A 16470-nucleotide genomic window follows, 5' to 3' on the forward strand; every position below is an offset into this window, starting at 1 on the left:
ATTTTAACAAAATGCAGAGCATTCAAAATCCACATGTAAAATTGAGCAGTCACTGAGCTCCTTCTGCAAGAATATGTCTCTGACATCATCTCTCCTACACAGAGTAATGGAGATGGCTGAAGGCCATTGTTATAATCACGAAGAGATTTCTTTTGATTGTATTACACCTAGAGAGACAGCTTAAAAGGCGGGCTGGAAATGGAGGGGGGTCCACCACTGCAGGAGAACAGCAGACTCCTTTTGATCAGCCATACTTCTCACATCAGCAGATGCATACATAGCATCTTAAGAGAGAAATACTGGTCAGCACAACCTTACGAAACACAGGCCAGATATTGGCACAAATGGTATCTTTGTCACCTATATTTCAAGTGTTCACGTGAATAGGAAATTTTTTTTAAAGTACCTTTCCTCAACAAGTGCTTTATCTAATGAGAGATTTGGGCACCTGCACCATGCATTATAATTCAAGACACCATGTGAAGAGGGCCTGCCAGAGTAGGTGCTCAGCAAGCAGAAGGTGGGAGGGAGCTAACAGTTATTTAGGGCTGACGCATAGCAAGGAATATGGTACATGGGTTACACATATTCAATCCTCACAATAACTTTATCAATCATATTACATTATTACACTTATTTGAAAGGCAAAGAAAATAGGGCTTCATAAAGCCACGTAACTTGTTCAAAGTCACATCAATTTGATTCTGGAACCTGAATTTAAACTAACGAAATCTGGTTCCAGAGCCTGTGATCTTAACTATTATGTATTACAGCCAATGAATGGATGGATAGATGGGTAAAAGGATGGATAGAAGGACAAATGGATAGATGGATGGATGGATGGATGGATGGATGGATGGATGGACAGACTGACAGATGGAATAACAAAAATACTGTGGATCATGTAGGGGAAGGAGTAAGTTCATCTGACAAGCTAGTAGAGAAAGCTAAACAGAAGAGGTAATGTTTGACCTGAGTCTTGAAGAAGACAGATGTTTCCAGGTGGAAGAGAGGGAGACGGACTTACCGGGCTGGCAGGGGAGCATGAGCAAAGACACAGACATCCAAGTCTCCGTGAATCTAGAGGATGATAGGTAGTCCTGCATAACTAGAGCACAGGTCATCCACATTAGCAGCCCAGAGAAGAGGATGCTGAGTGGAACTACATGGTAAAACACTCTGAAATGTCATGTTGAGAAGTTTGAGTTTCCTTCTGCAGGGAGTAGAAAACCTTCAAAGATTTTTTTTTTAATGATAGATAACATTTATTGAGGACTTAACCTGGGCCAGCCATGAAGTGTCAAAATCCCCACAAGAACTGTATCAAGGTAGGTGCTAGTTATTATTCCTTTATTTCACAAGTAGTGAAGTTGAGGTTCAGAGAGGTTAAATCACTTGCCTAAAGGCATATAGTCTAGAACTATTTGTATCTGTATTTGGTCCCTGGGAGCCCTCCAGAGCTACAGAGCTAAAAAGAGAAAGAGAATGGCATGATTTTTATCTGTGCTTAAAGAGAGAACTACAGCAGCAGTGTAGATGAGGATAAAACTTAAGACAGAGAAACTAATTAGGAGGCTGTTCATGTTTAGACAAGAGAGATTGGGAAATGAGCTAAGGCAGGGATTCTCAGCTTTGGCACTATTAACATTTTAGGTTGGATAATTCTTTGCTGTAGGAGCCTGTCATCAGTACTGTAGAATATGTAGCAGCATTCCTGGCCTCTACCCAACAGATGCTCTGTAGTATCCTTCATCAAAGTGTGACAAAGAAAAATGTCTCCCTTGAGGGCAGACTGTCCCTGGTTGAGAACCAGTGAGTTAAGGCATTGATGGGGGATTGGAAAACAGGAGATACTGCAGAAGTAGGATCAACAGGACCAAGTGATCAAAAAGATAGAGAGCTCAAAGACATGTCCAAATGTGTAATACAGTCCTGGTAATAGTCAAGACAGTAATAGACGCAGGGGTTCAGCTCAGGGTCTGGATTTGGCAGACCTGAGTTCAAACTCAGCCCTGCCATTTAACACTGGGGATAATTACTTACACTTCCCAGGTCTTAAAAAGAAGATCCTAATAGCGCTTACCTCCAAAAGTTGTTGTGAAGACTGAAACAGAATACCATGAGTCAAGTGCTTAGCAGAGTTTCTGGCATGTAGTATGTGCTCAATAAATTGTACTACTAGCCAGTATGGGGAACACAAAGAAGCTTCTTCAACCCCAGGTTGTAGAGTTTGTGGTTTGAGAGTTTTTTAGCAAGTGCATATTGTGAACTCTATAAACAATTTTCCACTCAATGAAATATCTCTCCCAAATCATCAAAGTTAAGTTGAAAAAAAAAAAGAATATATAACTGAATATTTGGTTTATATTAATTGTGAGTGTCTGGTATATACAGTATGTACATATGTGTGTATCTCTGGGTTTCTAGGTATACTTGTGCATGCACACATACACATATACAAATCAGATCACTGGAATCACACTAAAATGTTCATACTAGTTATTACTGGATGTAAGATTATGTATTCAATTTTTATCTCTATTTTCCTATTAGCCTTTATATTTTTTCTTTAACGAGTAAGTATTACTTTTATAAATAGGAGACAAAGCTAAATGTTCTAAAATATCTTCCTTTAAGATACATAGATTGAAATTCTGTGTCAGGCATTGTCTAGAAGCTAAGGATACAATAGTGAGAACCCCTCCCCCAACCACACCACACGCACATATGTACACAAGGGAACAACGAAAGCAAAAAAAAAAAAAAAAATCCTTAAACCATGTGCGCACACGAGAAAGGTGTAACTCGAAAAATCAAGTTCAAATGTAACTATTATATCCCAGAAGAAACAAAAATGGTGGGCTTTGGTGACGCCATCCTAATTACGTTTTTAAGTCTGACAGAAGAACCAAAAGAATTTTCTATTCTTCCTGCTTTGCGAGGGTTCAGTGGGAAAGCCCACTGTTCTTCCCTTTTTAAGGTTTTGCTTCCCCTTGTTTATAATTCGTATCCTGAGGGAATATAATACTATTTTGCAATGTCCAAATCAACCTTGAGACTAATTAGTAGGGCTAGCTCCCCTGGAAACTACAATCTTCCACAGGGAGACTTATTTCTGTAACAAAGGCTTTCTTTAGACAGCATATATAAGGGGTTTTATATTTCAAAGTACAAATCCTGGCCTCCTTGCACATTCAGGGAAATTTTGAACAGTATGTATTTTTCTGAGCTCCCACAAACTTGTAGAAACAATTTGGGCCTCAGGAAAATTCTCCAACATCCTAACTGTGTGTGTAAGTAAGATGGAAGTGCCTGCATGTGACTCACTGTAACAAGGAGGTTCTGGCTCAAAGTTGTCACTCTCAGTTTCAACTGGTGTCTGTGTGAAGAGTAATGGAAATGATCAATTAAGGATGCTCACTCTATCCTCTGTATCCTTTTAAATTAAGTACATAAAGAAATGATGGACTTTATATAGATGACAGTATAGGCATTCTGTGTCTGCCCCCTGTCATTCATTCTCACTGCTGTATTTCTGGAATTAGGATTCATGTTCTGTCATCTTGAATATTTTAATACTTTGCTGATCTCGAGCGTGTTTAGCCATAGGAGGACAGCAGTAAAATAAAATTTTACAGCCAACAAAGTCCTTTATACCTAAAGTTTATTGCACATTTTATATTTTGGTTAACAACACAGGGCTCCTTGAGACTCTGAAATAAACATAGCCTCCACAAGTCGCAGTTGGCTTGTGGTCTTTCATTTCTTATTGAGAGTTGATTCCATCATCAAGAGAGAAAGAATTCCTGATAATTGGCCAGAGTGGCTGCAATTCTATCAGACAGGTGCTTCTTTTTTTGAAAACTGTTAAGACAAGCTTAAAGCTCCTCTGTGGTAGAAAAATGCCCCATTTTTATTTTTGCTCCCAAAATGCAGGCATGCTCCATTCAAAGTGACTATTTACCATGGATGCCCCAGTTTTCCTCAATATGGTGAGGATTACATTCCACTTCAAGCAATAAGTCAGAGGTCAGTCAATTGAAAATCTGTGAAGGAGCCCACTGACTCCTAAAGTAGTTGATATTTTCCAGCAACAACTTTTCTTACTGTTTGACTAGGGTCTATAAAATTTTATGATAGTGACAAAAACTATTGTTTTGTGTAGGGATGATTTTTTTTTTTGAAGTAATTAATGTCACCTTATTTTTGTTCTTTTGTTTGCAAAGTTGGCATGGTGGTCCAAGAAATGAATAAGGAATTTAATACAGTGCAGGATATTAGAGTAGTTTCTATTGTTCCCTGATTGAGCTAAATAACTGGTTTTGGGATTTTTTTGGTGGTGGTTGTTGTGTGGAGGAATAAAAAGCAAACAAACAAAAAAATTCTAGGTTTTCCCATGAGACAAACTGCAGAGAGAATTGGCATCCCAGAATAGTATAATGTAAGAAAACACCATCTAACTGGCGTCAATTCCCAGTTCTGACACTATTATTGAGAGGAGAAAGAAAGCAAATTATTTGGTTGCCCCATAAGTTAAAAACTGATTTAAAAAAAATGGATTAGATTAGTTTCTGAGGTCCTTTCCTATTCCAGTTTTCTGTAGTTCTAAATAAAACACATTATAGGTATTTGATCCCACCCGTATCATGGTCAAAATTTCATCTGTTCATTCACTCATTCGTATCTCCTACCAAGATTTACTAAACAACCAACATTCATTAAGACCTCATATATCCCAAATTTGTCTTCACTGTTAACACTTCTGAACAGGATATACTTTAGGATATTTTGGGGACAAAGAGTTAAGGAGAATGCTAACTGCCCTACAGAAATAAACCACGATCTCCTTGGTCTTACTGAGCTCTTGACCTATTTTCTTGCCTGAATAGCCAGGAAGAAATTTCAAAAGCCTTTAACCCTACTCAAACTTCGAAACAGAATCTAAAAATATACACGCCGGATAGAAGTTGCTTACCACCTCTTCTTATCTTCAGGGATGAGATCACTGAGTCTCAGAATGAGAGTGGTGTTAGAAGGGTCACCATTTCTGGATGCTGCCTTCAGATTTTCAGAACTCTTGGGCCATCGCTGTCAGATGCTGAGTTTCTATAAGGCCATCTTAAGAACTGAAATGTGCCAAAAAGAGTGGAGTTTAGTCCTTGGATTTTTTAATGACTTGTTTCCCCTGATATCCTTGTGGTCAGGAAGTTCACTGGATTGACTGCCTTTTTTTTTTTTTTTTTTTATTCAATTTAAATGTATGCTTTCTAGTCTGTCTTCTACTGAAATGGAAATAATGCCTCCCATGCCCCTCTGAACAGCCCTTCTTACTCTTGAATATGGTTGTTGAGGTGCCCTTCAACTATCATTACTGTAAGCCATGTATATTTTGTGATAAGTATAATTAAAAACTGCCCCAGGGTCTCCTTAAAGTAATGTGAGATTTTTACATTTTTATATCTGGCGTGGGTGATGTTAAACAAGTAGTAATGGGATGGGAAGGTGGAAGGGATGTCAAAAGATACCCTCCATCCTTAACGCTCCCTTGATGGAAATGACAGCCTTATTTGTTTTGTTAACCAGTGCATAATTAAAAGTCAATATTCAAGATCATAATAAAAATCTGTAGAACTACTCATGTTGTGAGACTGAGGCTTGGAAGGAAAATCCATTAAAACACAGCCATGTGTAATTTGCAAGAAATCAGTAATAAAATGTTTGCTCTCGACATTATCTGCAAAATGGTCTGTATATTACCAGAATAAATCCATATTACTTGGAGGCTGTAGATAAACATCCATAGGCAAAGTTCACATTGAGGTTATCTGCCTCACGCTCTGAACTGGGGAGTGCTATTTGGAGGAGATAAATTGTGGTTTACTTCTCCAAGTCTCAAGTACATCGTGCAGAATGAGTTTAGTTCCTGAGAGGGTATCTGTCATACCCAAACAGAAGAAGAACACCATTACAGGGTTTTACCCATTGCAAAAAGAATACAGCTTTTGTCCGCAGTGGGAAACAAAAGGAAGATTCTTAACAATTAAAAGTCCTGAATGAAACTTCTGTTCACACAAAAAAGGGAGATATTTGATGCTTTGTAAAGCACTGATTCACCAGGCAGTAGAGTGATGTCTTCTTTTAAATCACCAGTCAATTTATTGCTCATGTATGCGAAATGTTCATGAGGCTGTACTCTGGATTTTAAAGTAAGAATAACATTTTTTAAGCATAGGGAAAAAAACCTAATAGCAATTAGAAACACCCTAACAGAGAAGTTTTCAGGAAAGGACTGACACATTTCAAGGCAAGTAAATTAGGAGCTGGCTTTGGATAATATTTGATTTCCCAATGTTAACGAAGGATTGTTGCTTCTCGCCATTTAAATTAGACTCTAAGGTGGTGTTAGGGAGAGGAGGTAAGAACATTCTGTATCTCTATTGTCATTTTGTCTCCAGCCCCACCCCTCTGTCACGTATCTCCAGCAGCAGAAGGGACTTCTCATCTTATCTGGTGATGCTTACTAACATCTCTTTATGGTGAAGTCCCAGTTTTAGAACTTTAGGCTTTGCTTCTGATATGGGGATGGAAACTCTGAAATTTATAAATCCCCTTTCTCTCTCAGTGCACTTAACTTTTCAGGGACTATTCTCACTCTAGGGCAGTGGTTCTCAAAGTGTGATATGAAATCCAGCAGCATCAAGGCCACCTGGGAACTCATCAGAAATACAGATCCTTGGGCTCCACTCCAGATCTCCTGAAACAGAAACTCTGGGTGGGTTTCTGTAATAAGGACCAGTAATATGTCCCTTAGCAAGCCCTCCAGGTGATTCGATGCTCACTAAAGTTGGAGAACCACTGCTATAGGGATTCCAGAATATTCTCTCCAAGGCTCAGAGCCCAGCAATGAGTTCTTTGTCCTGGGTGGTACCTGTCCATCCCCTAAGCAAACGAATGCTGTGGATTTCATCGCTGGGGGATCACAGGGCAACACAACTCACTTAAAAAATTGATTTATTTCATATTTCAGAAACATTAAGCCCTTTATACATATCTTGTCCTGAAAGAAAACTTTGTCAAGTCTATTGTCCCCATTTTCAGTAGGATTTCTTATTCTCACAAACCTATGTCTCATTCTCCTTCATTGCTCCCAGAAAACATAAGCATTCCAAAGTCATCTGCAGCTCTAGACCAATTTCACATTACTTGACACAGAGAAATAATATACTGTATAGTACAGTGAATATAAAACTGGCATTCTGATGACAGAAGTCTATACTGGGTCTCACTGAACTCCCTAAAAACATGTTAGTAAATGATCGTGGTGAGGATCTTAAGACTCAGAAGTGTTTCAGAATCATGAAAAATAAAAACACACCAAGCTATGCTGACTCTAGACTTATTGTAATAAGTGTATTCCGTTATCCTCTCCAGATTTAAAAGTTCATCTCCATGGGTGTAGTTCAGTTCGACATAACTGATGTTGTTTCAGTTTACTGGCAACTCTCTGAGTCCACATTTTGACTCCTCCCTTCCCTTTCCAAACCTGAAAACGGGATTTGGGGACTGAGGCCATGAATAACACTGGGAGGAGGGTTCTTGTATCAAAGTGAACAGAGGAAAGACAGCTAAGGTCTGAGTTCCCAGACTGTGCATGGAGCACTACAACACATGTTAAGAGTGATACAGGATATTTTAAATTGGTAAGAGAAACACAGTGATCCTCCATATCTGTTCACACTGTATGGGTTACTAGCTTACAGTAATTCACAGCTTCAACATTAGCTCCAGCTCCCTTTGATGCTACCTCACCTCTGCAGAGCTGGGTTTTCAGAGGCTGCTGTGATAAAAAGCTAGTTCCCTGCAAAAAAATAGATGTGGAACAGGAAATAGGGCTGTCAGTTTCAAGGGTGTCAAATGTCAAGATTTGGGAGGTTGTGCAGTGCCCAACAGACACATCAGTAAGTAACTGATTATATAAGAAACAAATTTTTCAGTCAATGTATGTGTATTTTTTCAAATGGCTACTAAGTCATTAGGACATAAATACACTATACATTTTAAATTGTTTGGACTAGCTACTTAACAAACAAAATCGTTAGGCATTTCTTTTGCCCTAGAGGTACCATGAACCAAAAAAGTTTGTGAATCTCTGGACTAGGGGATTCTTCTTATTTGAAATGATACAAAATAAGACATTCACCACAGAGGTGAAGGCAGAGGTGGTAGGAGCCAAAGGCTGTCCAACAAAAGCTTACAGACAAGGTCAAGAAGTGGGGCAGCAGCTCTCCTGAGTCCTTCCTTGTCCAAAGCTTGTATTTCCAGCATAGCAGCTATCTTTCTCTGTTTTTGCTTTGCACTATCATGAACTTTCACACATCAGTCTCCTCCATTAGAATGTAAATTCCTGAGATCTTTCCTTATTTGTTTCTCTATTTCCTCAGCACAGCACCTAGAATACTTTCTGAGAGACTGTGTTGGAATCAAGCAGCTTTTAGATTCAGGTTGAGGACCTTCTTTCAGCCTCTTCTTTAGCTATTCTTGGATCCCTCAGATTTCAGGTGAACTCAGAATCTTTGATGAGGCCTCATGCTACTTCCATGCACACTGGTGGCTGAGCAGATGCCAAAACTCAAGGTTTCTTTAGGCTTGAGGCCTTGGGACCAATGGCCTGGTTGGCCCCACCTTGCAGAGTCCTGGACCTGTATATACCCAGTGAATAAATGGATGGATGGATGGATGGATGGATGAAATCTTCAAAAGACTGAACTGTGTTTCAACATCACTGCCATTAGTCTTCCAAGTCAAGAAACCAAAGGTAGCAGACAAGGATGACGTACAAACACTGCTTGTCCATACCCCTGGGAAGTTCTCTGAGAATTATGGTCTTTTAAAGGGCTTCTCCAAAGCCATCAGATCAAAGATTTTGCCTATCTTAAGAGTCATTAAGATCTTTTTATCTTTATGGAAGTAAGACTTCCTGATAAATTCATTGAATATGAAAATACTTTTTTAATCCCCCCTATACTTCCACAAGGTTACTAAATTCTGTTTAAGACATGGTCCTCTTTAATTCATCCATACAAATAAATATGGTTGACCCAACTCTGGTATGTCTGATCATATCTGCCCTGACTCTGCTCCAGGAAGACACTGAGTTATCGAGTAGAGGAAGAAGACTAAGTTTATCAAAATGATTCCCTGTAACTAAAGTTTTTTGAGGCATCTGCTGGATTTTTTGGTGATATGTGTTGCAAATAGATTGTATTTCAATGATCCACTTGTAAATCAGTTATTTGGGACATGAAAGTCATTTTTCCATTAAAAATGTAGTTATAAAAGAAGGTTAAGTTTCCAGCCTAGTCCCCAAACTTATTTAGCCTGTAATTTTGCTAGAATAAAGTATATTCACAAACGGGTTTATACTGCCTTGGTATTCATGGTTAAATAAAACAGAAAAATAAAACTGAATAATAAGTTTCTGTTTTTAAATGTGTCGTGAAGCCTCATGTTTTGAAAAAGGCAGTTTTAAACAAAAAGGATGAGGCAGAGGAAGACTTCTGGAAAGATTCTGAAACAGATACTGTAAAAAACCTGAACCTGTAGGATCCTATCCCCAACTCAGAGGAGAGAATTAATCCAGCAATAGCAGCAAGGAGAGCCTGGGTGTTCATGGGAATAATTTGCCCCAACCTCATTCTATACTGCATTACCACCTCCTCCACAGGTAACAGGTATATGTGGATCTATCTTGTAGGCTTCCCTTCCCCATTTGTGGGGTGATAGTTTATCACTATTCCTCCAGGGGAAAAAAAAAGTCTTACCCTACTCTCAGTTCATGAAGTTAACTGATTCCATCTCTGAGGTTAAGAAGTGTGCCGGGAATTTAGCTCTGGGTGGGCCAATCAGAGCATTTCGGCCTTCAACCCACTGACTGGTCGAGATGAGCAGTTGCAATCAGAACCAAGGTTCAGTGACTTTTACCAGGACTCTTGGGGAAAAGATCTTCACTCCTCTAGAGTTTCTAAGCTTGTAAATTATAAGCCTGTTGCTACTTATTAAAAACACACACACACACACACACACACACACACACACAACAAAACAACTGTTGAGCCTACTTGGAAATTAAACCAACACAGGAAGGTAGAGCCAAGAATGTAGAAAGATAAATTCCTCACTACAAATTTTAAACATCTGTGCCTCCGATTTTTCCTTTGTATTTCAGCAATTTTTAGTTGGCTTTCTGTCACTTTCAACCAAAAGAGTTGATTTATTTTCCAACAAATGTCAACTTACAGTGTATGTTTTAGACTACTTCTGTGAGAATACCAAGGAAGATCCAAACAACCTGTCTCCAGATTCTGATACCAAGTGGGCTAGATTCCAGAGATTTCCGAGGGGATTTGAATTAGAGGTCACTGGCTACTTTGTTCATATTTCTTGATTTGTGTCTGTTCCTACCATTGATCACCCATTCTTGGTGATGTTTTATTCCTTCCTTCTCCACCTCCAAGGAGATTATATAAATGTAACAAAAAGAGAAAGAAGGAATTATAGAAATGTAACAAAGAATTTTCTTTGGTTAGAGAACTGGAGTTCTTCAACTCTCTTTCCACTGTCAATATATGTATTTTAACAAAACCACTTTAATCTCTCCAGGTCTTTGTTCCCCTATTTGTATATGGAGAGACTATGATTCTGAGATTTCTGAAGTAACTGAAGTTGTAAGGAAAAGGAATTGTGGACTAGAGTTAAAACAAAGGCATGGATAATCTCACTCATGGGCATATAGCTGGAAAAGACAAAATCCCTAATTCAAAAACATACATGCACCCCAATATTCACAGCAGCACTATTTACAATAGTCAACACATGGAAGCAACCCAACTGTCCACTAACAGATGATTGGATAAAGAAGGTGTGTGTGTGTGTGTGTGTGTGTGTGTGTGTGTGTGTGTATACCTATATATATGTGTATATATAGGTATACACACAATGGAATATTATTCAGCCATAAAAAAGAATGAAATAATGCCATCTGCAGAAACATGGATGGACTGAGAGATCATCATACTAAGTGAAGTAAGTCAGACAGAAAAAGACAAATATCACTTATATGTGGAATCCAAAAATGATACAAATGAACTTATTTACAAAACAGAAACACACTAACAGATACAGAAAACAAACTTATGGTTACCAAAGAGGACAGGTGGGGTAGGCCAAATTAGGAGTTTGGGATTAACAGATACACACTACCATATGTAAATTAGATAAACATCAAGGACCTACTGTATAACACAGGGAACTATATTTAATATCTTTTAATAACATATAGGGGAAAAGAATCTGAAAAAAAAAGATATATACATATATAAGTACAACTGAATCACTTTGCTGTACACCTGAAACTAACAGAACATTGTATATCAACTATACTTCAACAAAAAAAGTAAACTATCAACAGGTGTATTTTATGGTATGTGAATTCTATCTCAATAAAACTGTTTAAAAACAAACAAACAAACAAAGGCTTGAGTACCAGTAAGAAAGGGATTTCCTGAGGTGTAATGAATTGAGCTGAGAGCAGTGGAAGATGGGAACCGGGCATACCCTGGACACAATCCCAGTGAAGGGAAAGACAGTGGTTGGGAGGAGACACTGAGTCAAATGATTCCCTGTGGGAGGGAGCCCATGGGACAGACCACCAGCCCCAGGCATAAGGCACTGTAGATTCATAAAGAGTGTCCATTGATTGAAGGCTATAATGTTCATTTTCACAAATGCACCCACGAAGTCTGTGCTTAATATATCTGATCATTTATGTCACTCCTATGGTAAAATCCAGATGAGAGAACACTTAACTTATTATATCAAAGAGGTAGGGAGGGAAGAGGGAGATTTTATGACAGATTTTTTTTTCTCTGAAAATGAATATATCCCTGGTTAAAATGAGCAAGGATTTTTAACTTAATGGAGTAATTAGTTGACATTTGGTTATAAAATAAACCAATTTTACCATGCTTATTTCTGCTTTTTCTCTAGCAATTCAATGTTGGCAGAAAGGCTTTAATTCCAAATGGAATGGGTTGCTAGTAGTATGTTAACAAGCTACTTAAGACGTTTTTTAAAACCATGTAATAAGTGTAAATTTAAACACAGCTGTAAAAGGTCAGCCCTGAATTGTATGTATAATGTATCTGTCAACATTTCCTTTTGGAAGGCTTTGATGCTGACTTTATTGCTAAAGGCTGCTTGACACCTGTTCTAGGGCGTTCTCTTAACTCAGGTGATGAACACATGAAAAGAAAATCTATGTTCACTATTGTCTAATCAAGAGAAGCCAAGATATACACTGTAGTAAATTAAAAAGCATTAGCTATTAAAATGACAGAGTTTGGGGGACTTCCACATCAGGAAAGATGGAGTAGACAAACGTCTTCCTATTCCTCCTGCTAACTACAACTGGAAGCCCTGTGTATTACATACAAAAGAAACATATGGGGACTTGGACAGGCGGAGAGAAGACAAATGAGCTGGGTCTTGGAACTCAAGAAACAACAAAGTGGCAAGTTCCCTGGATTTGTTTGGTTTGGGTATTTTTGAGTGTGTTTTTTTGTTGTTGTTGTTTTTTGGCTTCATATATTTCAAGCAGAAGAAACCAGCAACCCAAAAGTTCTAAAAAGCACAGAAAAAAAGTCCCAACAAAATTCTGCTCTCTCCAGCCAAAGGCCAGCAAAAGGACAGTCTAACAAGGCAGAAAACTTTAGAAAATAACTGCTCTACTCCAGCCACACATTACAAAAAATATACATATATATAAATATAAATAAAGTGTTATCAGCAAAGGCTGACAGGGGAGCCAAGATGTTGTTCCTGTCAGGCTGAACAAAGCACTCCAAATACTCTGCTGGGGTGGCATCAAAAGGCAGAGAAGATAGCCAAGACTTTCATCATCACTAGGGCAGTAATGAGCCTCCCTCTCACAATCAAAGATTAGCAAGGAGCTAGAACTCCCATTTTGCCCTGTAGTGTTAGGGAAGCCAGCTAAGACAGAAAGCTTAAGTAAGATTCAAAATCTCATAACATAAATTCCAAAATGTCCAGGTTTCAAGCAAAAGTTACACATCAAACTAAGAACCAGGAAGATCTCAAACTGATTTAAAAAACCCCAACAGGTGCCAACACTATGCTAATATAAATGTTGGAATGTAGATCATCATATGACAGAAGTTTAAAGCAGCCACTAGCAAAAAAAAAGCTTCAAAGAGCAAGAAAGAACATACTTGAAACAAATGAAAAAATATAAAGTCCCCAGCAAAGAAATAGAAAGTCTTTCCAAAGAAAGAGAATATACAAAGAAAAGCAAAATAGAAAATTCAAACCTGAAAAAATACAATAACCAAAATTGTGGATGGGCTGAAAACCAGAATGGAGAGGATACATGAAAGATCACTGAATTGGAAGATAAAGCAATATAAATTACTCAGTCTCAAAGGAAGGAAAATAGTTTTAAAAAATAAACAGCTCTAGGAACCTGTGGGCCTACAAAAAAAAGATTGACCATTAAATCATATCATTGGAGTCCCAGAAGGATAGAAGAAAAACAGCAGTATAGAAAAAGTATTTGAGGAAATTATGGCTGAAAACTTCCTAATTTGACAAAATACATAAACCTACAAATTCAAGAACCTGAGCAAATCCCAAAGATGATAATTTTTTTTTAACCCACAGCAAATGTGTTAGTCTGCTGAGGCTACGGTAATAGAATACCACACACTGGGTGGCTTAAACAACAAAAAATAATTTTCTCACAGTTCTGGATGCTAGAAGTCTAAGATCAAAGTGCTGACTGGGTGCTTTTCTAGTGAACCCTTTCTTCTTGGCTTGTAGACAGCTATCTTCTCGCTGCCTCCTCACATGGCCTTACTTTTGCATGCATGGAGAGACAGAGAGTGATCTGGTATCTCTTTCTCTTCTTATAAGGATAACAGTCCTATCAAATTAGGGGCCATCATATAATCTCTTTTAACCTTAATTACCTCTATAAAGGCCCTATCACCAAACGCAGTCATGTTGTGGGTTACTGCTTCAACATATGAATTTGGGGGAGACACTTAAGTCCATAGCACCAAGAAAGATCTCAGTCAAACTTCTGAAAATTAAAGACAAAATATATATATATGGCAACAAGAGAGAAATGACACAGAAAGGAAAAACTATTTGAATGATAATGGAGTTCTCATCAACAACAATGGAAGTCAGAAGGCATTCCCACATCCTTCAAGTGCTTGGGGAAAAAAAAAAAAAAAAAAAAAAAAAGCCAAGCCAGAACCTTATTCCAGAGAAAATATCCTTCATAAATAAAGGAGAAATCAAAGCAGTTCTCAAATGGAAGAAAACTAAGAGAATTTGTCTCCAGCAGTCCTACCCTAAAAAAAAATAGCTAAATGAAGTTCTCTAAACAGAAAGGAAATGATAAAAACAAAAAAAGGAGGTGGAAGGATTAAGAGTATCAGAAAGGAAGAAAGAACACAGAAAGCAAAAATATGGATAAATACAGTAGATTTTCCTTCTCTTCAATTTTCTGATTATATTTGATGATTAAAGCAAAAATTATAACACTGATGTGGTTTTAAATGGATGAATAGGAAATATTTAAGATAATTATGTAATACATGAGGAAAGGGACATAAACAAAGGCAAATTTCTTTAGACTTCACTCAAACAGGTAATATGACAACTTCACAGACTGTGATAAGTATTGTCTACGAAGCCATTTTTGTTTTTACAGTAACCACTAAAAAAGCTATATAAAGAGATACACTCAAAAATACAATAGACAAGTCAAAACTGAATTCTAGAAAATCTTTGAATAACCTACAGGAAGGCAGAAAAAAAGAAAACCAAGAAAAACAAAACAAAAATAAAAATCAGAACAGATAGAAAAAAAATAAAACAATAGATTTAGGTCCTAAGCCCTAACATATTAATAATTATATTAAATGTAAATGGCCTAAACACACAAATTAAAGGAAAGAAATTATGAGGTCTACAAGAAACTTACTTTAAATATAACAATAGAGGCACACTGAAAGTAAAAGTATTGAAAAAGATGTATCACGGAAACATTAATCAAAACAAAGATATCCACATGCAAAAAATGGCACTGGACCCTGTAACTCATACCACGTACAAAAAAAAATTACTCAAATGGATCAAGATGTAAATGTATGAGCTAAACTATAAAAGTCTTAGAAGAAACTATAGTTGTAAATCTTCACAACTTTAGATTATGCAGTGGTTTCTTAGATATACCACCTAAAGTAAAAGTATCCAGAGGAAAAAAAAATAGGTAAGTTGGAATTCATCAAAATTAAAAATTGTGCTTCAAAGGACACTATCATGAGAGTGAGAAGACAACCCACAGAATGGAAGAAAATATGTGCAAATCCTACGTCTGATAAGACTGACAAAGAAAAAAGAGAGAAGGTACAAATTACCAATATCAGGAATGAAACAGGGGATATCACTACAGACCCTGCAGACAGCAAAAGCAAAATAAAGGAATGCTATGAACAACTCTACACACATACATTTTACAATTTATATTAAATAGATCAATTCCTCAAAGAAGCACAAGCTACCCCGACTTACCCAAAATCATTTGAATACCCCTATAGCTATTAAGGAAATTGAATTTGTAACTTTTAAACTCCCAAAAAAGAAATATCCAGACCCATATTGTTTCACTGGAGAATTCTAACAAACATTTAAAGAAGCATTCACACTGATTCTATTCAATCTCTTTCAGAAAACAGAAGATGAAGTAACATTTCTCAACTCATTTTATAAAGCTAGTAATTATCCAGACATCAAACTATGATGAGTGAAGAAAGTCAATCCCAAAAGGTTATACGCTGTAGGATTCCATTTATGTAACATTCTGGAAATGACAAAATTACAGATACGGAGAACAATTGGTGTTTGCCAGACATTAAGGAGGGCGTAGGGAAAAGGGTCAGGGGAAAAGGTGGTGTGGTTATAAAAGGGCAACATGAAGAAACTGTGGCTGTGGAAATGTTTTGGTTTTGCTTGTATCAATAAAAGTACCCGGACCGTGATATTACACATGGTTTTGCAACATTTTCCCATTGGGAGAAACTGAGGAAAGGGTATATTACATTTTCTACGACTGCATATGAATGTGCTTTATGGGTTAATCACAATTATCTCAAAATAAAAAGTTGAATTTAAAAAAGACACTGGGATTAGTATGAATGCAGGCATCTGCTAACAATTACAGGAGTGTCTACAAAATGTATGCTGAGCTCTAGTTAAAAATTAAGTATAGGACAATGTGAATCAAAAATACACACATCTGTCTACAAATTAAATCCTGACAGTCTGAGTATATTCTCAGCTGCTTCCAGCACAGATTTGAAATAGGTGGATTCATAAATTGTCAGT

At 37.4% G+C, this 16470-nt stretch overlaps 1 protein-coding gene across 7 annotated transcripts in view; it reads right to left on the reverse strand.

Moving 5' to 3' along the window:
* TAFA1 (TAFA chemokine like family member 1) overlaps positions 1-16470 on the reverse strand; it is a 684145-nt gene that overhangs the window by 606889 nt on the left and 60786 nt on the right. For 5 of the 7 annotated variants that reach the window (XM_045514428.2, XM_074344504.1, XM_045514425.2 and 2 more), the window contains exon 3: positions 4976-5126. The exons of 1 other annotated variant lie outside the window; for it this stretch is intronic. The gene's annotated coding sequence lies outside the window, so the exon portion shown is untranslated. The remainder of the gene's footprint in view (positions 1-4975; positions 5127-16470) is intronic. One more of the 7 variants, XM_045514426.2, reaches the window with a different exon arrangement.

This window comes from Camelus bactrianus, chromosome 17 (assembly GCF_048773025.1).
Source record: "Camelus bactrianus isolate YW-2024 breed Bactrian camel chromosome 17, ASM4877302v1, whole genome shotgun sequence".
Taxonomy (NCBI): domain Eukaryota; kingdom Metazoa; phylum Chordata; class Mammalia; order Artiodactyla; family Camelidae; genus Camelus; species Camelus bactrianus.